Below are 19,537 nucleotides of genomic sequence, written 5' to 3'. Positions count from 1 at the left end.
ATAGGATATAAATAATCATCCAAGTGTAAAATGACCACATTGCTGTATTCACCAACTGAGACTTTATGATCTGCTTTTACAAGTTTAAATACAAACAATGTGATGATTTGAAATTAATAGCTAATACAAGTTCCTTTTGGATAATTATTCTAGTAGTAATGTTCTCTCTCTCTCTCTCTCTCTCTCTCTCTCTCTCTGTGTGTGTGTGTGTGTGTGTAGTTACACACACTTGCACATTTACATGTACCTAACCCCAGTACAATATTTGCTCTTGGAAATATTTTAATTACTTTGTAAACTCTTTGCAGTTTCAGTGTCACTTTGTTAGAACATTACATTATTGGTTAAAGACATCATTTTAAATGTTGGAGTCTCCTTTGAGATTCATTGGATAACTTCCTAATGAGCTTGTATACCATTGTTATACAAAATTGAAGTTAAGTTTCCAGAAATATTATGGATATGTGGGAGAAGGCAGATACTGACCAGTCATTTACTTATGTATTTGTTTTTGTTTTGCTTCACTTCATTTTTTGAGGCAATGTCTTACTCTGTAGTTCTGGCTGGCCATGCTGAACAGCCTGACATCTAACTTGCAGCAATTCCTCTGCCTCTGTTTCCTGAATGCAGGAATTATAGGCCAGTATCACATGCTGGGACAGCTACTATAAAAAAAGATTATAGCTCTGTGTTCCTACTGCCACATATGCCCAACTGTGAGAGATTAAGGCACTTCATATACTATTGTGGGGCTAAACGATGGAATCCCCTTTAATTTAGAATGAAGTCAGTTATATGATCAGAACATATGATTTATTGGAACCATTTCTTTGGGTTTAGAAGTTAAGGGACTCAAGATTTTCCTGAATATTTGAGTATTTTCTTCTCAATTGCTTATACAGAATTTTCAGTCTCAATCCATGTAATAAAAGTGGAAATGTGTTGTAATTACTGTATTGAAATGCAAATAGGGTACATAAATCACAATACAGAAACACAAATGTGGGATCTGAATGAAGCAGTTTTCCTTGATTCATTTATAAATCAATCCAATTCATCATCAGATGGGTTTGAGTGGATAGATTCTGAATCGTATCTCCAGCTTCCAGTGGGGCTTTATCCTTGAAAATAAACCTCCATAAGGCATGGACAGCATGAACAAATTTTAAAACAATACTGGCACCATGGATAAATCACCATAATTGCACTTCCTGGCAGCCTGGCTTCTCTGTGTGGCCACCCCCTCAATCATTACACCTACCACCTATCCAGAAGGCTCCGGTCTACACATCCAAAGCAATTCTGAACAATAAAGCCAGTTGAATGTCTAGACACATCAGTTGCCACACACCCTTATGGAAGTTTGCCTCCCTCTGACTTATCCTGTGTCTTGAGATTTTATTAAAGATGGGCTGGCCACAGACTCTAGGGCTCAGGATACAAGGAGAGATGTCAAGTGTTTTGGCAACAAGTCTCTCGGTTTCATCAAACTCTGCAAAATGCCATTGATAATAAAACTACAGAGACTACCTTGAGGGGATAAACTCTGAATCTGAAAGGCTTTAAAGTGTGTGGTTACAGAACAGCCAGACAGTCTGAACAAAAGCTGAAATGTTCAGGCACAGAGGCCACAAAACCTAATCTCATAACCTCACAGTCCTTCATTGCTGTCAGGCACTTGCTCAAGCAGGCTGGTGTGGGGACTGTTTAGCATAGTTGGGTATACAGAGGAGGTCTGGAGTCCTCTGTCCCAGCCAGGGAAGCAGGGTCCTGGTAGGTCATTGAGCTACCGTAGTCAGCAGAGATGGAAGTCAGTGCCATGACTGACCTGTTGCTTTGAGCTCTTGGTCAGTACTCATTTTGCTGTGCTATGCCATGAGCATACCACCATAGAGTAATATGAAATCCTGCCAAGACAGCCAGCTCTCTACAGGGAAAGGAACGTATAAAATGAACAAAAAATAAATCTTAGGATGGCCTTAAGAGATGGGTTCTAATCACCAAGTTTATAAGTTTCTGTGACTATGAACCTGAGCATCTTCATATATAAAACAGGAGCACCATGAGACACACAAAAGTATGAGAAAAATTTAATGCCACAAAGCATGGGTAGGATGCCCTGCCTCTGAGTAACATGAGTTCCTCCCTGGGGTTGAAATTGTGTGTTCTCTGAAGCCAGGAACACATGAGCAAAGCATTGGGTATTGACAACAATCTAGGTGTTTCAAAGAATGTTCCAGGACATAAAAGCACTTTGCAGATACCATGTTAATGCTTTACTACTTTAATTTATTTTTCTCTGAGGTGCTGAGGATTGCCCCCTGGCCTGATGCATGCTACGTACCTGACTCCTCCACAATAGAGCTGCGGTCCCAACCTTTTAAATTTTTAAATCTTCTAGTGACTGTTAGAGCTAAAATGTGTAAACTGACCAAGAAGAAAAACAAGATTATTTAGAAATGAGACTATCAAAGCTTCTTTATTTTTTTAATATTATTTAATTTGTTTTTCACACTTCAGATTTTATCCCCCTCCTGGTCCACCCTGTGACTGTTCCCCATCCCATACCTCCCCCATCCCATCTCCATGAGGATTTCTCCATCCTCCACCCCTCCATCCCCCTCCCCACCAGACCTCAAAACTCCCTGGGGCCTCCAGTCCCTTGAGGGTTGGGTGCCATACCCACTCCAGTGAAGTCTGCATGATAGGCCTAAAGGCTTGGACACAGTCCTGAGGCAAAGAGTTTCATGGAAACTCAGTCTCCTAGAACCTTGGCATGAATGTTCCAAACCTGTCCCTGCGTTAGTTGGTGTATGGATCTGTGTGATTTCTTTCAGCATTGTTTTATTAAAGGTGCCTTCAAGAAATGATTTTACTAATACCTAAATCAGGTTGAACTCTACTGCTAGCCTTCACCAATATCCTAGGCAGTCCTTGAGCTAACCTGGGCTTGGAGTTTCATAAGAATGTTATTCATCAAGACAAAATGCCCCAGTGTTGACAGTTAGTAATCAGGCATATCAGTTTGCTGTATAGGAGCTAGTATTCTCAGGGCTAGTTCAAATTAGTAAACTTAGAATTCTCATTACAGACATGAATGACAGCCTACATTACATAATAGTAGAAAGAAGGTGTGTTGTGGTTTTAGGAGGAACTGAAGTATTGTGTTATTCAGGAAAGGGTTAGTAGAACAGAATTCCCCTGGTGCATGTTTTTCACTAGGCCCAGAGGAATAGCATAATTAGGTATTCACTAAGGGAGCCCTGGTGGTGGGTTTAACAGTAGACTAGCATTACATCATATCTTTCACCTGGCTTCTGTGATTAGCTAACTTTAGACAGGGCTGTTCCTATCTCAGTTGTAAACACTGCCTGGCTACTGTTAGCTTTTTATGTATGCATTTTTCCCTGTTTTGAGTAAAGAACCATTATGAATCTCTATGTGCTTTGGCTGATGTATCGCCTAGCTTTCTTGTTTTTCTTCTGTATTATAAGTCTGGTGATCACTTTGAGAAATTACATTCAGATACAACACTCCCTTGTGTTCGCGTCTGCTTGTCACTTTTTGCTGACTCCCTGCCCACCTGTACCAGGACCCTAATTCTTCCACAGATTGAGGGGCTGACTGAGGTCAGTCCACAGCAGTTAGGTACATCTTCTCTGACTGAACCCAGACCCAGCAGTCCTCTGTTGAATATGTGTGGGGGCCTCATATCAGCTGGTGTATGCTTCCTGGTTGGTGGTCTACTGTTTGATCTCGGGGGGGGGGGGGTCAAGGTTAGATGAAACTGCTGTTCCTCCTACAGGGTCACCCTCCTCCTCAGCTTCTTTCAAGTTTTCCCTAATTCAACCATAGGACTTAGCAACTTCTGTCCACTGGTTAGGTGTAAATATCTGCATCTGACTCTTTCAGAGATTTGTTGGGTCTTTCAGAGGGCAATCATGATAGGTTCCTTTATGTGAGCACTCCATAGCCTAAGTAATAGTGTTAGGCCTTAGGGCCTCCCCTTGAGCTGGATCCCATTTTGGGCCTGTCACTGGACCTCCTTTTCCTTAGACTCTTCTCCATTTTTGACCCTTCAGTTCTTTCACACACAATTATGGGTCAGAGTTTTGACTGTGGGATGGCAACCCCATCCCTCACTTGATGCCCTGTCTTTCTGCTGGGGCTGGGCGCTACAAGTTCCCTTGCTCCACTGTAGGGTCCCTCCCTTTGAGTTCTGAGAGTCACCTCCCATGTCTCTGGTACATTCTGGAGTATCCACCTACCTCCTACTTCCCGAGGTTGCCTGTTTGCATTCTTTCTGTGCATTGTTTTTAAAGTTATAATTTAAGTCATCAGTTTAAGCATTTTGCTACTAAAAAGCCCTCAGTTAATAATATTTGTATCTGTGCACATAAGGCAAGCTTGCCAACTAAAGGCCCAAATAATCTTTTGGAACATTCATCTCCCATTTTATTGCTAACTGAATGTTCCTGGGTGAATTATACGGATTTCCTGAGTCTCTGACTCTCCATCTGAGGACTATGATATCAACTACCAACAGCATCTATTATTTATGAAAATTAACAAAAATTAAACTTTCCTAACATGTTTTAAGCCATCGCAGAAAACTTGAGAGATGGTTTATCAGCTAAGAACACTTGCTGCTGCTCTTCCAGGGAACCTGAATCCTGTTGTCAGACCCCCAAAGGCTCGTGACTGCCAGTAACGCAGTTCCACAGGAATCTGAGCCCTTGTCTGTCATCTACAGGAACCTTCACACAAGTGTCAGACACATAAACATAGTTACACACATACACATAAATAAGCATAAAACATATATTTAAAAATCAATTTCAGGTACTAGGTAAACATTCTGCAAGTCTACTTTTATCATTATACCTAGTCATCTAAAATATAACATGATCATTCTGCTAAGGAAAGTTGTACAAAAGAACTTTTATATGATCATATAACTGAATGTATCAAGTAAATTGTAAAAAAAATTGTAAAAAATATACTGTGCTATACAAGATCAGAAAATAAAATTACATAGGTGAGAAACCGATATGCATGCTGCTTATCCATTTATCTCCTGCAAATTTTCTTAATAGAAAGCCTCTGTAGAATAGTGGGTGCACTAAATCAAGACTAAGAAGGCAGTTGGGGAAAAAACCAGATTGGCACATTGGTCATATTGCTTACAGATATGAGGCCTGGAATTATTTCCCTAATAAAATCCATAATTAGATATTGATTGTGAGACAAAAACACCAGCTGTAATTTAAGCAGTTGCAAGCAATTGAATAAGCTCACTGTGTTATCTAAATATTACCAAAAGGAGGAGCAATTCTTTAAAAGCATTTCAGTATCTAATGTGAAACATTCCTTTTAGGGAAGTCTAAATTTCCTCTTTCCTACTATTCTGAAGAAAATTTATTCTGCATATAAAGTATATGGTATATTATAGGGGTATCATATCTGTATGACACTATATATTATGCATAATACATTTTAATGTGTTCAAATATCCATACATAATATATAGTTCAGTGTATGATATAGAGTTTATATATAATTTAGTATATCTCATACATATGTTCATATTCCAAACAATTTAATAGAGGATTAAAAATAAGAATTATATTTATTCATTTGTAGATATACTTCTTAAAATAAAAGAGTTCTTTGAAATTATTAATGGAAGAAAATTAAAAATAACAAATATAAAACCAAATTTTAAGAAAGAACTCAAATGATAAGTCAGTCAATAAAGGATAAAAATGATTGATAATTAAATAAAAACCATTCTTTCTCATACTTGGGTTAAGTCAGTTAACATTCATGTGTTAACTTACAAACTAGCAAGAGCTTGTCTTAAATGCTGCTGCTGCTGCTACTGCTTTTGAGGATGGACAGATCCCAGCCAAGACAGATGCAGTGCTTGCTAGAACTGAATTTTCTTTCTTTTTTTCTTTTTTCTTTTTTTTTAAGATATTTTCTTTATATACATTTCAAATGCTATCCTGAAAGGTCCCTATATACTCTGCCACCCCCATGCACCCCTACACACCCATTTCCAACTCTCAGCTCTGGCATTTCCCTGTACTGGGGCATATAAAGTTTGCAATACCAAGGGGTATTCCCAATGATGGCCAACTAGGCCATCATCTGCTACATATGCAGCTAGAGAATATGAGCTCTGCAGGTACTGGTTAGTTCATATTTTTGTTCCACCTATAGGGTTACAAACCCCTTCTGCTCCTTGTGTGCTTTCTCTAGCTTCTCCATTGGGGGCCCTGTGTTCCATCTTATAGATGACTGTGAGCATCCACTTCTGTATTTGCCAGGCACTGGCATAGCCTCATACGAGACAGCTATACCAGGCCTTCAGCAAAATCTTGCTGGCATATGCAATAGTGTCTGGGTTTGGTGGCTGATTATGGGATGGATCTCCGGGTGGGGTAGTCTCTGGATAGTCCATCCTTTTGTCTTAGCTCCAAACTTTGTCTCTGTAACTCCTTTCATGGGTATCTAGTTCCCTATTCTAAGGAGGAATGAAGTATCTACCCGCTGGTCTTCCCTCTTCTTGATTTTCTTGTGTTTTTCAAATTGTATCTTGGGTATTCTATGTTTCTGGGCTAATATCCACTTATCAGTAAGTACATATCTAATGACTTCTTTTGTGATTGGGTTCCCTCACTAAGGATGATATCCTCCAGATACATCCATTTGTCCAAGAATTCCATAAATCCATTGTTTGTAATAGTTGAGTAGTACTCCATTGTGTAAATGTACCACATTTTCTGTATCCATTCCTCTGTTGAGGAACATCTGGATTCTTTCCAGCATCTGGCTATTATAAATAAGGCTGCTACAAACATAGTGGAGCATGTGTTCTTATTACCAGTTGGAACATCTTCTGGATATATGCCCAGAAGAGGTATTGCTGGATCTTCCAGTAGTACTATGTCCAGTTTTCTGAGGAACCTCCAGACTGATTTCCAGAGTGTTTGTATCAGCTTGCAATCCCACCAGCAGTGGAGGAGTGTTCCTTTTTCTCCACATCCTCGCCAGCATCTGCTGTCACATGAATTTTTGATCTTAGCCATTCTGACTGGTGTAAGGTGGAATCTTGGGGTTGTTTTGATTGCACTTCCCTGATGATTAAGGATGTTGAACATTTTTTTTCAGGTGCTTCTAAGCCATGAGGTATTCCTCAGTTGAGAATTCTTTGTTTAGCTCTGTAGCCCATTTTATAATAGGGGTATATTGAATTTCTGGAGTCCAGCTTCTTGAGTTCTTTGTATATATTGGATATTAGTCCCCTATCAGATTTACGACTGGTAAAAATCCTTTCCCAATCTGTTGGTGGCCTTTTTTGTCTTATTGACAGTGCCTTTTGCCATACAGAAGCTTTGCAATTTTATGAGGTTCCATTTGTCAATTCTTGATCTTACAACACAAGCCATTGCTGTTCTGTTTAGGAATTTTTCCCCTGTGCCCATACCTTCGAGGCTTTTCCCCACTTTCTCCTCTATTAATTTCAGTGACTCTGGTTTTATGTGGAGGTCTTTGATCCACTTAGACTTGAGCTTTGTACAAGGAGATTAGAATATATCAATTCACATTCTTCTACGTGATAACTGCCAGTTGTGCCAGCACCATTTGTTGAAAATGCTGTCTTTTTTCCACTGGATGGTATGATACCCTGGATGATCTTTATGGGGCTCTGAGATTCTGTGCTATCTATACACTGCCTCTTTCTCAGGGAAAGAATGAGAATCCAAAGCTCTGGACAGAACCTCAACACGTGAGCAGAGATGGCAGTGTGAGGAAGTCTGCGGGGCACCTGACACATCAGTGCAGCTGGGAGGTGGAGACCCAGCCACAGGCTGGTGCCAAGGAGCCTGCCACTAACAGCAGAGCATCGGGATGAAAAGAACATGGCCAAGTGAAACAGCACAAGGCCCAATGGCTATGCATGAATTTCTGTTGGCTGCCATGGTACTCAGAGACACTATTCCAAGTTCTGTTTTTATGCCTAGTATATTCAGACAAATCTCTTCCACTCATACTAGGAACTCCTCAAATATAAATCTAAGTTTAAACAACCATGCTCTACCATTACAGGTTTTTTTTTTTAAAGATTTATTTATTTATTATATGTAAGTACACTGTAGCTGTCTTCAGACACTCCAGAAGAGGGCGCCAGATCTCGTTACGGATGGTTGTGAGCCACCATGTGGTTGCTGGGATTTGAACTCTGGACCTTCGGAAGAGCAGTCGGGTGCTCTTACCCACTGAGCCATCTCACCAGCCCCATTACAGGTTTTTAATTAGATACATTATGGAGCATAGGTGGACAAATAGTAAATACACTTGGATGGAATCTTGTGATTAAATCATAAGAGCCCCGGCTAGAGGGAGCAGGCAGGATAACTTGATCATGGGTCCCAAGAGATTCCAAATCAGAGCTCAGAAGATTCTTTTATGAGAAGAATCATTCCAGGGCCCTGAAAGATGAGTCCTCAGGGTTCCCTGGGAGCAGGGCTGTAGGACAGAAAAGATATCAGGGCATAGACAGCAAGTCACACAATGTGAGAAATGCCACTAAGGAAAACCATTGCTAATGATGGCACACAACTAGAAAGACTATATCTAGATAAGAGAGGATGATTGTGGAGGGGACAGGGACCACACATGGCCATGTATTGCCAGAAAAAGACCATCTTGAGAACAGGGAAGCATCAGGAGGGATGAGTTAAAGCAAATACTTTTCTCATGCAATATTCTATATCAGAGCTGAGACCAATGATTGGAGAATGGGCAGGCCAATTTTATTGGCAGCACAGGTAAACCCATGGCAGGGGAGTTGTAGGGGTTGTTCTCAACAGATTAGATTAGTAAGATTGCAATACTGAACCACCCATCCTCCAAGACCTTCCTAACCATCTACTCTGACAATTCTCTAATTCTTGAAACAAAGATTTTGTTTTAAGGAAGCATACCACAACATTCTGGGATGGGGGGGGGTGAGGTGGGATGCTAAAAATAGAAGACTAGGGGAAGAGAAAGAGAATGTTGTGCCAGAAAATGTTTGTGATTCCCCCAAAGACCACTAAAGACCTGAATTTGATTCAATCACTTTTGGATCTCTTTGTTCAAATTCAAGCTTGGACTACCATCTCTGATGTGGGAGAATGGGAGGGGGCCCTGAACCCAGTTTCAAGCAAGCATTTATAGAGGCAAAAAGGGGGATATCCAGCCTGGTACACATCTGATTGGGAAGCCATTATGGCCTTTAACATAATTGGCTGGTGCTGAGAGCCTAACCATAAACTTAACTTCTGTTTTCCTCCTGATTGGTGGTTATTTGGAAATGACGTGTCGAAGGCAGGCTTGTAACCTGGTGGTGCAGATGTGTGGGGGAATAACCGGGAAATTGGTGCTAATGCAGGTCTTGTTTGGAACTGGCGGTGATGGGGAGGGTATGGGCAGTTTCTTCGTTAACTTGAATTCAACCTTAGGTCAAGTTCTCTAAGTTCGCATCTGAAAATAAAAAGATTTGGCCTCTCAAGAGCAGGAGAACAAGAGAGCATGAGAGGAGAGAGAGGAGAAAGAAAAGAAAGAAGGAGAGAAAGAGAGAAAGAGAGAAAGAGAAGAGAAGAGAAGAGAAGAGGAGAGGAGAGGAGAGGAGAGGAGAGGAGAGGAGAGGAGAGGAGAGGAGAGGAGAAGAGAAGAGAAGAGAAGAGAAGAGAAGAGAAGAGAAGAGAAGAGAAGAGAAGAGAAGAGAAGAGAAGAGAAGAGAAGAGAAGAGAAGAGAAGAGAAGAGAAGAGAAGAAGAGAAGACAGGGACACTGGAGTCTCAACTTTTCCTATTGTTCAGTGGCCTCTTGCTCCCTCACTGGAGTGGGAAGTCACCTGTCATAAAGTACCCCTTTACCTGAAGGTTGGAGATCTAAAATGCACAAATCTAATGATCACATTCATTACCCCCTTGCTTCCATGAAATAGTATGTCATGCTAATTAATTAGCTGATCCCCCATGACAAAAATCAACTGCTGCTTCTAACCACAGCATTTTATTTAATCACTTAGAGCCACAGAGAGTCAGTAACAGACCCAAACCATTTGACAGTACTGAGTGGATGGTGCCCTTTCAGAGTGAATGCCTCTCCTTCAGATGGTAAGGCTGGGTAGAATTGGCAGGGCCTCTAAAGCATACGATCACTGATGCCTTCAAATGTTAGAGATACCAGAGAACAAAATTGGGTTCAGTTTCCACCCTTCTCCTATACCCAGATACCATCCCAATTGATGTTTACTGTTTTGCACAGTTATTTTCACAAATGGACAATAAATGAATAAACACACATATGCCCTCGTACAGAAGTGTCTCCATATAACAATATATGATAAGCTTCCATCTAAGAAGCTTGAGGCTTTGAAATGTTAAAGGGTAATTCTGGGGAGGCTAGCTTAACTGCAGTAACAACCTGAATTATTACCTTTAAAGCACATGGAACTTTAATTTCCTAAGACTCACTAACCACTATTGAGTGCAACAAGTTCAGCTAAAGCCCCATGTAGCCTAGAGGGGTTGTATGCCCAAAGGATGCCAGAGATCCAGATAAGCAAGCTGTCACAGATGCCAAGGACCAGATTCAAATCCAGGAGTATGGGGGGCCACAGACTCCAGGCTGTCTGTATTGCATTGCCTAGAAATAGGTGAGCATAGTTGATATAGGAGAACTTCTTCTGAGGTCAGATGTGTAAGACACTGCTTGTTTGTCACAATTAGTGTTAATTGTGGAGGTCCTCAGGGAGTATCCTGAGCCTAGGAGTCACTCTGGGGAGGGAGCATCTGTGTTTCTGAGGCATGTTGCAAGAGGAAACGGGAAGGTGTTTATTTTGCTCTGACTCAGGGGATATAGAAGCCTCCAGCATCTTCTAGTACTCTGAATTCAGAGAGAGAGAGAGAGAGAGAAAGAGAGAGAGAGTTAAGTTCTATTAAACACCTTTGAGTTTCTTAAGACAGCAGCGGGAACAGCCAAGCCAGCTGCCAGTGACCTGGGCATGAGTCAGGGCATCTGCCCTGAAGCCAGTGAACTGTGTGGTTTGAGTCCTGGCATCTCACTGAAGTGACCAGATGTGTGCTGACTCTTTCTTCTGTTGCTGCTCAGGAGAGATGTTTCCCTGCACTCTGACTTAGGTTACACAAAGGTCTTTACCCCCTGAAAAGAAATTGTGGGCATCATAAAAGTAGTATGACTAATGCAAATGAGAGAAATGGACCCTAACACATCACTTTTTCTTTCACGTGTAAAATAGCCTGTGAAGACCAAGCCTGCTCAGGGAAGTCATGCTGTAGCCCACCCATCTTCCTCTAAATACGCAAAACTCACAACCAAGAATAAAACTTACTTTTCATCTGACTGCATAATTATACGAGTTGATTAGAAAGTCTCTTTTTAGCTCATTTCTATCTCCTGGGTAGATATAGAACTAGTTGGCTGTAATTTTGGAGGGAGTGTGGGGCTTTAAATTAAAGTACATAAAATGAGAAGTATGGGGGGGTCTAAAATATGTCCAGTTGGTATGTCTAGTATTAGCATGAATTTTTATTCACTTGTTTCTGTTTTTCTTCTACAACCCTAAAGGCATCTAGACACATTTTTAACAGTCTAAATGTTCTCTTCTTCCCTCTCTCTCCACGCTTATTTTAGTGTATTTTTATATAGGTAAATTCTAACAGGAAATAGAACACCAACTTCCTCATAGTCACTGTCATTTCTTACCAAATAACAGACTGAAACATTGGAAGATTATATCTGAATCACATATGAACAATTCAATATACAGAGACCTAAATCCTTGAGATATGTAAACATGATATCTAGAAACTTATTTTGACTTGTAGCAAGAAAATGAAACACAGCCCAAGAAAACATTAAGAATCCTAAGAACATGGAGAATTTGTTCCTATTTTATTTTCACCTGTGTCTTGTAGATTAAAATATTATTTTAACTTGAAATAAGCAAGTGAGCCATCTTTCTTATTTGCCATTCTCACCCCCCTCAAAGATAAGAGACAAATAAAATTATCTTCCATTTGCAGTGGCTTCCAAAGCCATCAAAAGATAGCCAGCCAAAGAAGCTTGCCATAAAGAGAGCCTTGAAGACCATAGATCATTGACCAGGCTGGGCAGTGGCTCTAAGTAAAACAGAACAGGAAATGCTCAGGCCCATAATTTCCAAGCACAGCCTCTACATCTATCATGCCAGGGGATGTTTGAAATGTGATTCCTATTAACACAAGTCCACTGGAAACAAAACCATTCATTTAATTAGTACATAGGAGGGCTCACCTCCTGAACAAAGCAAAAGGTGTGCAATAGCAATGTAAGCAGAGAAAAAGCAAATGCTCCTGGCTCGGTGAGGCAGGGAGGGGGTTCCGAACAACTTGATGTTTTGTTTGAGCTGGGTCAAATCCACCCTGAAGGGCTGAGATAAGCTAAATGCACAGATGCTTGGGAACACCAAAGACTGGGGTAATATTTGAAAAGAAAACAGCACAGCTGGGAAGTGACAACACAGGGAACAGTCAGGTTGGATAGAAAGTCAGGTTAGGGATGTCAATGAGGAAACTGAGCAGCAGATTTAAAGTTTAATTTAAGAGCTGCAACGCTGTCATCAGAACTGTAGTGGTTCTGTTTTATGTCGTATATTTTGTCCGAATATTGACCCAGAATAGGTGTGGGTCTTGAGAAGTTTCACAAGTGAACATCATCAATCATTATAGGTCAAAAACCACGACAGTCACTGGTGGCTCTGCAAAGGCCACTCCTATGCCTTTTCTGTCGTCCACACTCACACCTATAGCATAGCTCTTCTGTTGATGGCTGATTTTGTGTGGAATGAGAAAAAGCAGGGGTCCTGAGAACAACTGAGATGTTCTAAGTGGCCTTAACCTCAGGGGTTAGGCTGCTTAAAGGTCACAATCTCACAAAATTGGTAAGTCAGTTGCTGCAGGCTCTTGTCTCAAGCTTTAAAGAATGAAGTGCATAAGCCATAAGAGTGCAAGGTTTAGAAACAAGTTTTATTATAAGGAATTCAAGAGGTGAGAAAAGACAGAGCCATTCATTGTACAGCAGGAGCCAGGCCCTGGAAAAGGGTACCGGCAAGCTGCTAGTCTGGTGGCTTTGTAGTTCATTAATAGAAGAAGCAGCCAGGCCAGTTGGGTCATTCTCCAGGTGCCTGGATGTCAACTAAGAACCGCCCACGTTCCAGAACCAAGCCCCTCCCTGCCTTCAGTGTCTCAGCACCAATGAATAGCCCTGCCATTGCTAATGCAACACTGTCCACCATTTCCATCAAATCTTCCCTATGCTCCACACACGCTCTCCTCCCAAAGCCAGCCGTCGAGACCGGGCTTATCTCTGTCTTTCCCATCCCAGCTCAGAGGCAGGCATTTGTGTCATCCTCCTCCAATAAATCTCTTGTGAGAGATCTGCTGTGTGGTGGGATTTTTGTGGCATTCCTTGGCTCCAAAATACCCTTTCCTTGGTCAAGAGACTCCCACTGCAAACCCTTTTCGTGGGTTCTGTGACTTGGACAAGATTTCCCAGTGTTTGTGCTCCTCTCCAGGATCTGAGCCACACTGGGATCCTACCCACTGGTTCCATCCACAACAGATTCACCTTCCTGGTCAGCAACCACTCTGCCCTCCAGCCATCACTGGCAATTGGTTAAGTTTTCCCTCTCTGTTCCTGTAAACACTTCGCTGAGTCCAAGGAAGTAAGTGACTTTCAACATCTTGCTGTAAGGATCTGAAAATCGCTGAAGGAAGACACCAGACTCAGACAGTATACAGCTTATTTTTTTTTCTTTTTTATTGGATATTTTCTTTATTTACATTTCAAATGGTATCCCCTTTCCCAGTTTCCCCACCCTCCCTCCTGCCTGCCCCTGCTTCTATGGGGGCGTTTCTCCACCCACCCTCCCATTCCCACCTCCATGCCCTCAATTCCCCTACAATGGGGCATCTATAGAGCCTTTATAGGACCAAGGACCTCTCCTCCCACTGATGCATGACAAGGCCATCCTCTGCTACATATGCAGCTGGAGCCATGTGTACTCCTTTCTTGATGGCTTAGTCCCTGGGAGCTCTGGGGGGTCTGGTTGGTTGATATTGTTCTTCCTATGGGGTAGCAACTCCTTCAGTCATTGCTCTAACTCCTCCATTGGGAACCCTGTGCTCTGTCCAATGGTTTGCTGCAAGCATCTGCCTCTGTATTTATAAAGCTCTGGCAGGGCCTCTCAGGAGACAGCTATATCAGGCTCCTAATTCTGCAGGAACATCCAGCATGTGTGGGTCAACCATTCTTTAAAATGACAACCCCAGAAAAAGTCATGCAGGCATTCTTATAGGGGTAACTGGGAGAACTCTCTAGAAGGATTAGGATTAGGTAGTCTACAATTTCATTGGTGGATGCTAGGGGTCACAGGTGGTCAATGGTCTGTATCCCTATGTCATGAACATTTAACAGTAGGCTCTGGCATGTTACTCACATCTGGGAATCTGTACTAAAGATACTTACTGTCTCCCTTTCTCCTCTTCTCTATAGTCTGCAGGCCTGCAGCTCCTGGCTTTCTGGCTTCTCTGATACTTTGTGGCCTTGTCCTCTCTCAGCTCCTGTCTACAGTCTCACAGCTTCTGCTCTCAGCTCCCTCTTGGAAGTTGTAGAAACCCTTTCTCTCTTCCTCCATGGACTTGGATTTTATTCTGATATCAATGGCCAAAAATTGGTGCAGTTGATTTCCAAATTCTCCCAAATGGTATCAGCTGCTGCTACAGAAAAAAAAAAAAAAGAAAGAAAGAAAAAAAAGATCCCCAAATCTCTTATATCTAAACTTGCTCTGCTCTCCTCCTCCTCTGCTTCCCACTCTTAAACATCTTTCATCTCTACCATTCCTCTGTGTTCTGCTCTCATGAAATCTTTTAAGACTGTTATGTAAATATTCTTCATTTCAGGGTTTGCAAGTTTATTGGGTGTGTTTAAAGAATCTCTAAAACTTGTAACAAAATTTGGCTTTAAACTTTAAAGGCTTATAATTAAAAATCTTTACATGGATAATCTTAATTTGCTGAAGCATACTAGGTATGTTGATTCTGCTCTTGTTTAGAATGTATTGTACATATAACTTGGATTAAATCCTTATGTAACAAAATAGATACATTATAACCCTGTGACTGGCAGTTGTCTTTACTAAAGTTAAAGAGTATATGCCATGTGATTTCACCATCTGAAGATGACCATGAGGCATAAAACAGCAATTATAAAATTTCTTTGTCCTAAGGAGATCTTTGTTTATCATTATATCTCCTTTACGGACTAAGGAGACCAGAGCAGGTCTCCAAAATATTTTGGATTAATATAAATTCTTATATGATGATAAAAATATAAGGTTATAAAGGTCTACTCAGGTTGATAAATGCTGACTCAATGATTTATACCCAAATGTTCAACACCAGGCTTCTAGAAAATTTAGATAAGTAACAATACATGTTTAATAAACAAGGTATATTTAATAAGTTTTTATAAATTCCTAAGGTCTGTTCAGATTTTCAGTAGTATTTGTCCAGTTTCTTTATCTTTGAACACTTTGTTAAGTTTTAGATATTGGGACAAACTTAGTCATACAAAAAAACCTGTGATGTTCTGAAATGAGCATATAAAGGGATACGAAAAGTTCCCAGTGTCCTATGGACTGTATTTATAGTTTAAAATATGCTATATTTATGGTTTAAAGTTTTATTTTTGATGCTACAGTATCTTCTATTAATTCTTCAATTCAAATATTTAAGGCTCAAACTTAAACTGTAAAACACTAATCATATATTACTATTGTATTATAACTATTAAAGATAATTAAGCCATATGAGTTAGTGTGTTTTCAGGGTTAGACCTAGACCAGGTATAATTAATAGAGGGTCTTCAAACTCTTTAGAGATCTGCTAAATATGGCATGTGAATTGGATTATAAAAACGCTTCCCATAAGAGACATGCCAACTCCTCTCAGGACTCCTATGTTCTACAAAGAAGATAGATGGAGCACAATAAGTCCACCTGAACTGTAGTAACACTAACCACTGGGGAATACTGCCCCATGCCTTGGCTGCTGTCAGGGCCTTGTGCAAACTATGGACACTTTGAGGTTGATTGCTCGGCTCTGCCTGGTCAAAGTAAGGTCAGCTTTCTCAAGTTCTTTCCCCACAAGAAAATCTTTCTGACCCGAGTCTGGCAGCCAAAGGCCAGTGCTGTTCTTTGTGGTAGCTGTCCTGTATGACAGGTAAAGACCTATGGCCATTGCCCCCAACAAAGGCAGTGAGAGCAGAGACCCCTAGAGCCTAGGTTAACCATCTAGGTAGTAGGTAAGTCTCTATCACTTTAATTGACATAGAGGACATTTGGATTATACTTCCTGCTATAATTTATTCTTCTCAGATCTCTGATGATATTGACTAACTGTTGCTCTGTCAGCTTAACAGCAACAAGCATATGAGCTCCTACCCCAAGTGTTCAACTGCCTTTTAAGTTCAGTGAAATCAAGTCTCAGACCTCCCTTCCTAGAGCTCCTAGTCTCCAGTTGAGAAAGAGAAGTACCTTGCTACCAGACTCTAAAAAGACATACATTCACAAAACAGATTTCAAAATAGCTTTTTATTATTCCTTTGTTTAAAGGAACTTGCTTTGCAATGCCTTCTCATGGCAAATGGTTGGATGGGGGAAAATTAAGTTTATGTAAGTTACAAAAAGATCTAAGAAGGTCTGTTAAGGTATGTAAATGCAAGTTGTAAAGTTATAAGAGAGTGTTTTAAGGTATATTAAAAATGAAAAATGTTCCAGATTTCTTTCTCTCTCTATGCTATTGTTGTATTAAGACTTCAAAAGTTCTGAGTTTTAACATTAACAATGGAGTCCTGATAAGCTATTAATCTAGCTCTAGTAAGCTCTGACTACTATTATTATAGTCACAAGCTCAAGACTTTAAATTTCCTTTGGTTGTCTTCTAAGAATAGCCTCAAAGTGCTTCTCAATTGTGCTGAGAACATCTCTGTCCAATCTATGTACCCAACCCTCTGGGAAGCGTGTTCATGCTTTTAGCTCAGAATCATTTTGGGGTTCCAAAGCTTTTGCTATAACTCAAAGGTGTGAGTCTACTGCATCTTCTACAGACGTGGATTTCAGTGCGGATTACAAACACTGATAATGCTAACATATCCAAAAGTTTTATCTCTTTATATAAACTGAAAGAAAAAATATTTTGTAAGGTCCAGAGAATTAACTTGAATCCCCCTCTTACAGGTCAAATAGACTCAAGATAAGTCTTCTAACTTTTTCCCTGCCAATCTGCAGATGGGATTTCTCTATCCCCTGGCCTTGAGACTCCTCTCCCCCAAATACAGGACCATGCACCTGGAAGGTCAAAATGTTCATTCAAGTAAAAAATTCTCCCCTCAACTCCTTAACTTTACCTTCTATCCCAAACATACATCAGTTCTAGTAGATTTCCATTCATCCAAAGACTACAAACTGCTCCAATGAGGCCTGCACTTCTCCATGATCCTACAGAGCCTGAACATTGAGCTTAACAGCCTGATCTTCCCAGCATTGGCCAGGATTCCAACTTTTGTGGGTTCCCAAAGATTTCAGAGTCCCCAGACAGACCGTCTACAGAGCATGGCACCCCCTTTCCTAACTCGCCAGTCACCCCTTCCTATTTCCTTACTCTTAGGATAAACAAAAGGGAGGAATGCTAGTCAACTGAGAACTGTCCACATTCTAGAACCAGCTGCTCCTGCCTTCAATGACTCAGCACCAATATCCACCCCATCTCTTCCCCCACATCTACTGTGACACATTTTCTCTACTGTGCAACTTTCTATAAAGCCCACCATCTCAACCTGGTCTGTCTCTATCTTTTTCCATCCCTGCTCAGAGGTAGTTATTGTGTGTCCCCCTCCTCAATAACTCTTTGTGTGAGGCCTGTTGTGTGGTAGAATTTTTGTGGCATTCCTTGGCCCAAATCGCCAAGATACCTTGCCAATAGGATCAAAAGCATTTCCACAACTGTTGCCTTTAGTGTCCCTGCCCTAAAACCACCTGACCAGCTTCCATTTCCTGTTTTCAACACTAATGGTTTCTTTTGTCTGGATTTGAGTCAATGGAATGGAGTGATAATAATGTCTGTTCTTATTTGGCTACTCAATACTATGTTTGTGGGTTTCATCCATATTGAGGTAGAGAGCTGAGTTTACTTATTCCTGTTGTTGTTTACTACACTACTGTGTGACTGGACACTTCACCCATTTCATCTTGAGTTGGGCAAGGGAGATATTTTGAACTTTGAGGTAGTCATAGAGAATCACAAATCATGGGGCTATAGACATTGCTTGCTGTAGTTGAGTGTCTCACTCTAGATGCCTGTCTGGTAATATGATCTCTCTGTCCCTATTCCCCTTCCTCTCTGTCTCTCTGTCTCTGACTGTCTGTGTCTGTGCCTCTCTCTCTCTCTCTCTCTCTCTCTCTCTCTCTCTCTCTCTCTCTCTCTCTCTCTCTCTCTCTCTCTCCCTTCCTCCCTCTGTCTTGACACTCTCCTACTTGCTACATTGAGCCCCTGACTCAAGTCAACGAATGTTTACTACACTCTTGAACCTCAGAACTATGAACTAAATAACTGACTTCTCAGCCTTGAGTTTTTGTTAAGTAAAGAAAACTGGATGAGTAAAGATAAACAGGTGTGCTGTGCCCAGATTTGAACTATGGGTAAATATTGTGGCCACTGCACACACATATTTTGCTGACTTATGAACTGTTAGTCTCTGTTGATTAGGCATGGAATGCTAAGTCAGAGTACATTATGTTCAGTGTTAGCACACAGATAGTCCTTCACTCATGATGGAATTACATCTCATAAATTGAGAAATTGAAAATATCAGAGGTTAAAAATTTCTTTTCTACACCTCGCCTGCTAAATATCACAACTGGATAGCACTGTATACTACACACACTGCAGGTAGTTTATCTTCTCAGAGTCAACTGCCCAGCACAAAAGAAAATCTTGTACATGGACCATGAACTCAGAAAATACCAAAATTCAAAAAATTATTCATATTGACTATGTATTGCTTTCCTAGTACCCAATTTAAAAAATAATAAAAAAGAATCTAAGTCAAACGTTCCTCAGTCCCTTTGAGCAGTTTAACACTTTCCTGTGATGCATCTCACTTCATACTCTCACCATCAATCTATCAATCTATGATGTTCTTCTGGCTCTCCTGCATCATGGCCAACTTGAGTATTATGTTTCCCTTTAATTTTAGTAGCTGAAAACTTTCTCCAGTGTATCTTGAGGAGGATGACCCTGGAGAGAGCCCAAATTTAGGTTGTCAGGGGAACTAGAGAGATAATCCCAGAATGAAGGAGGGCAGATATGGGCCCAAAGTGGGGCAAGGGAGAAGACTTTCTTTTTTTTTTATTAGGTAAT

The 19,537-nt window shown here is 40.8% G+C and overlaps 1 long non-coding RNA gene across 1 annotated transcript in view; it reads right to left on the bottom strand.

Annotated features, from left to right (window-relative positions):
- Window positions 1-14,700: 14,700 nt before the first annotated feature.
- Window positions 14,701-19,537, bottom strand: part of LOC147005663 (uncharacterized) — a 78,408-nt gene continuing 73,571 nt past the window's right edge. Inside the window, exon 4 of the long non-coding RNA XR_015046785.1 lies at window positions 14,701-14,833. This is a non-coding gene — a long non-coding RNA (uncharacterized LOC147005663). The remainder of the gene's footprint in view (window positions 14,834-19,537) is intronic.

This window comes from Mus caroli, unplaced genomic scaffold, assembly GCF_978045245.1.
Source record: "Mus caroli unplaced genomic scaffold, Mus_caroli_1 scaffold_3, whole genome shotgun sequence".
In the NCBI taxonomy this organism is placed as follows: domain Eukaryota; kingdom Metazoa; phylum Chordata; class Mammalia; order Rodentia; family Muridae; genus Mus; species Mus caroli.
This window is presented reverse-complemented; position numbering and strand designations above follow the sequence as displayed.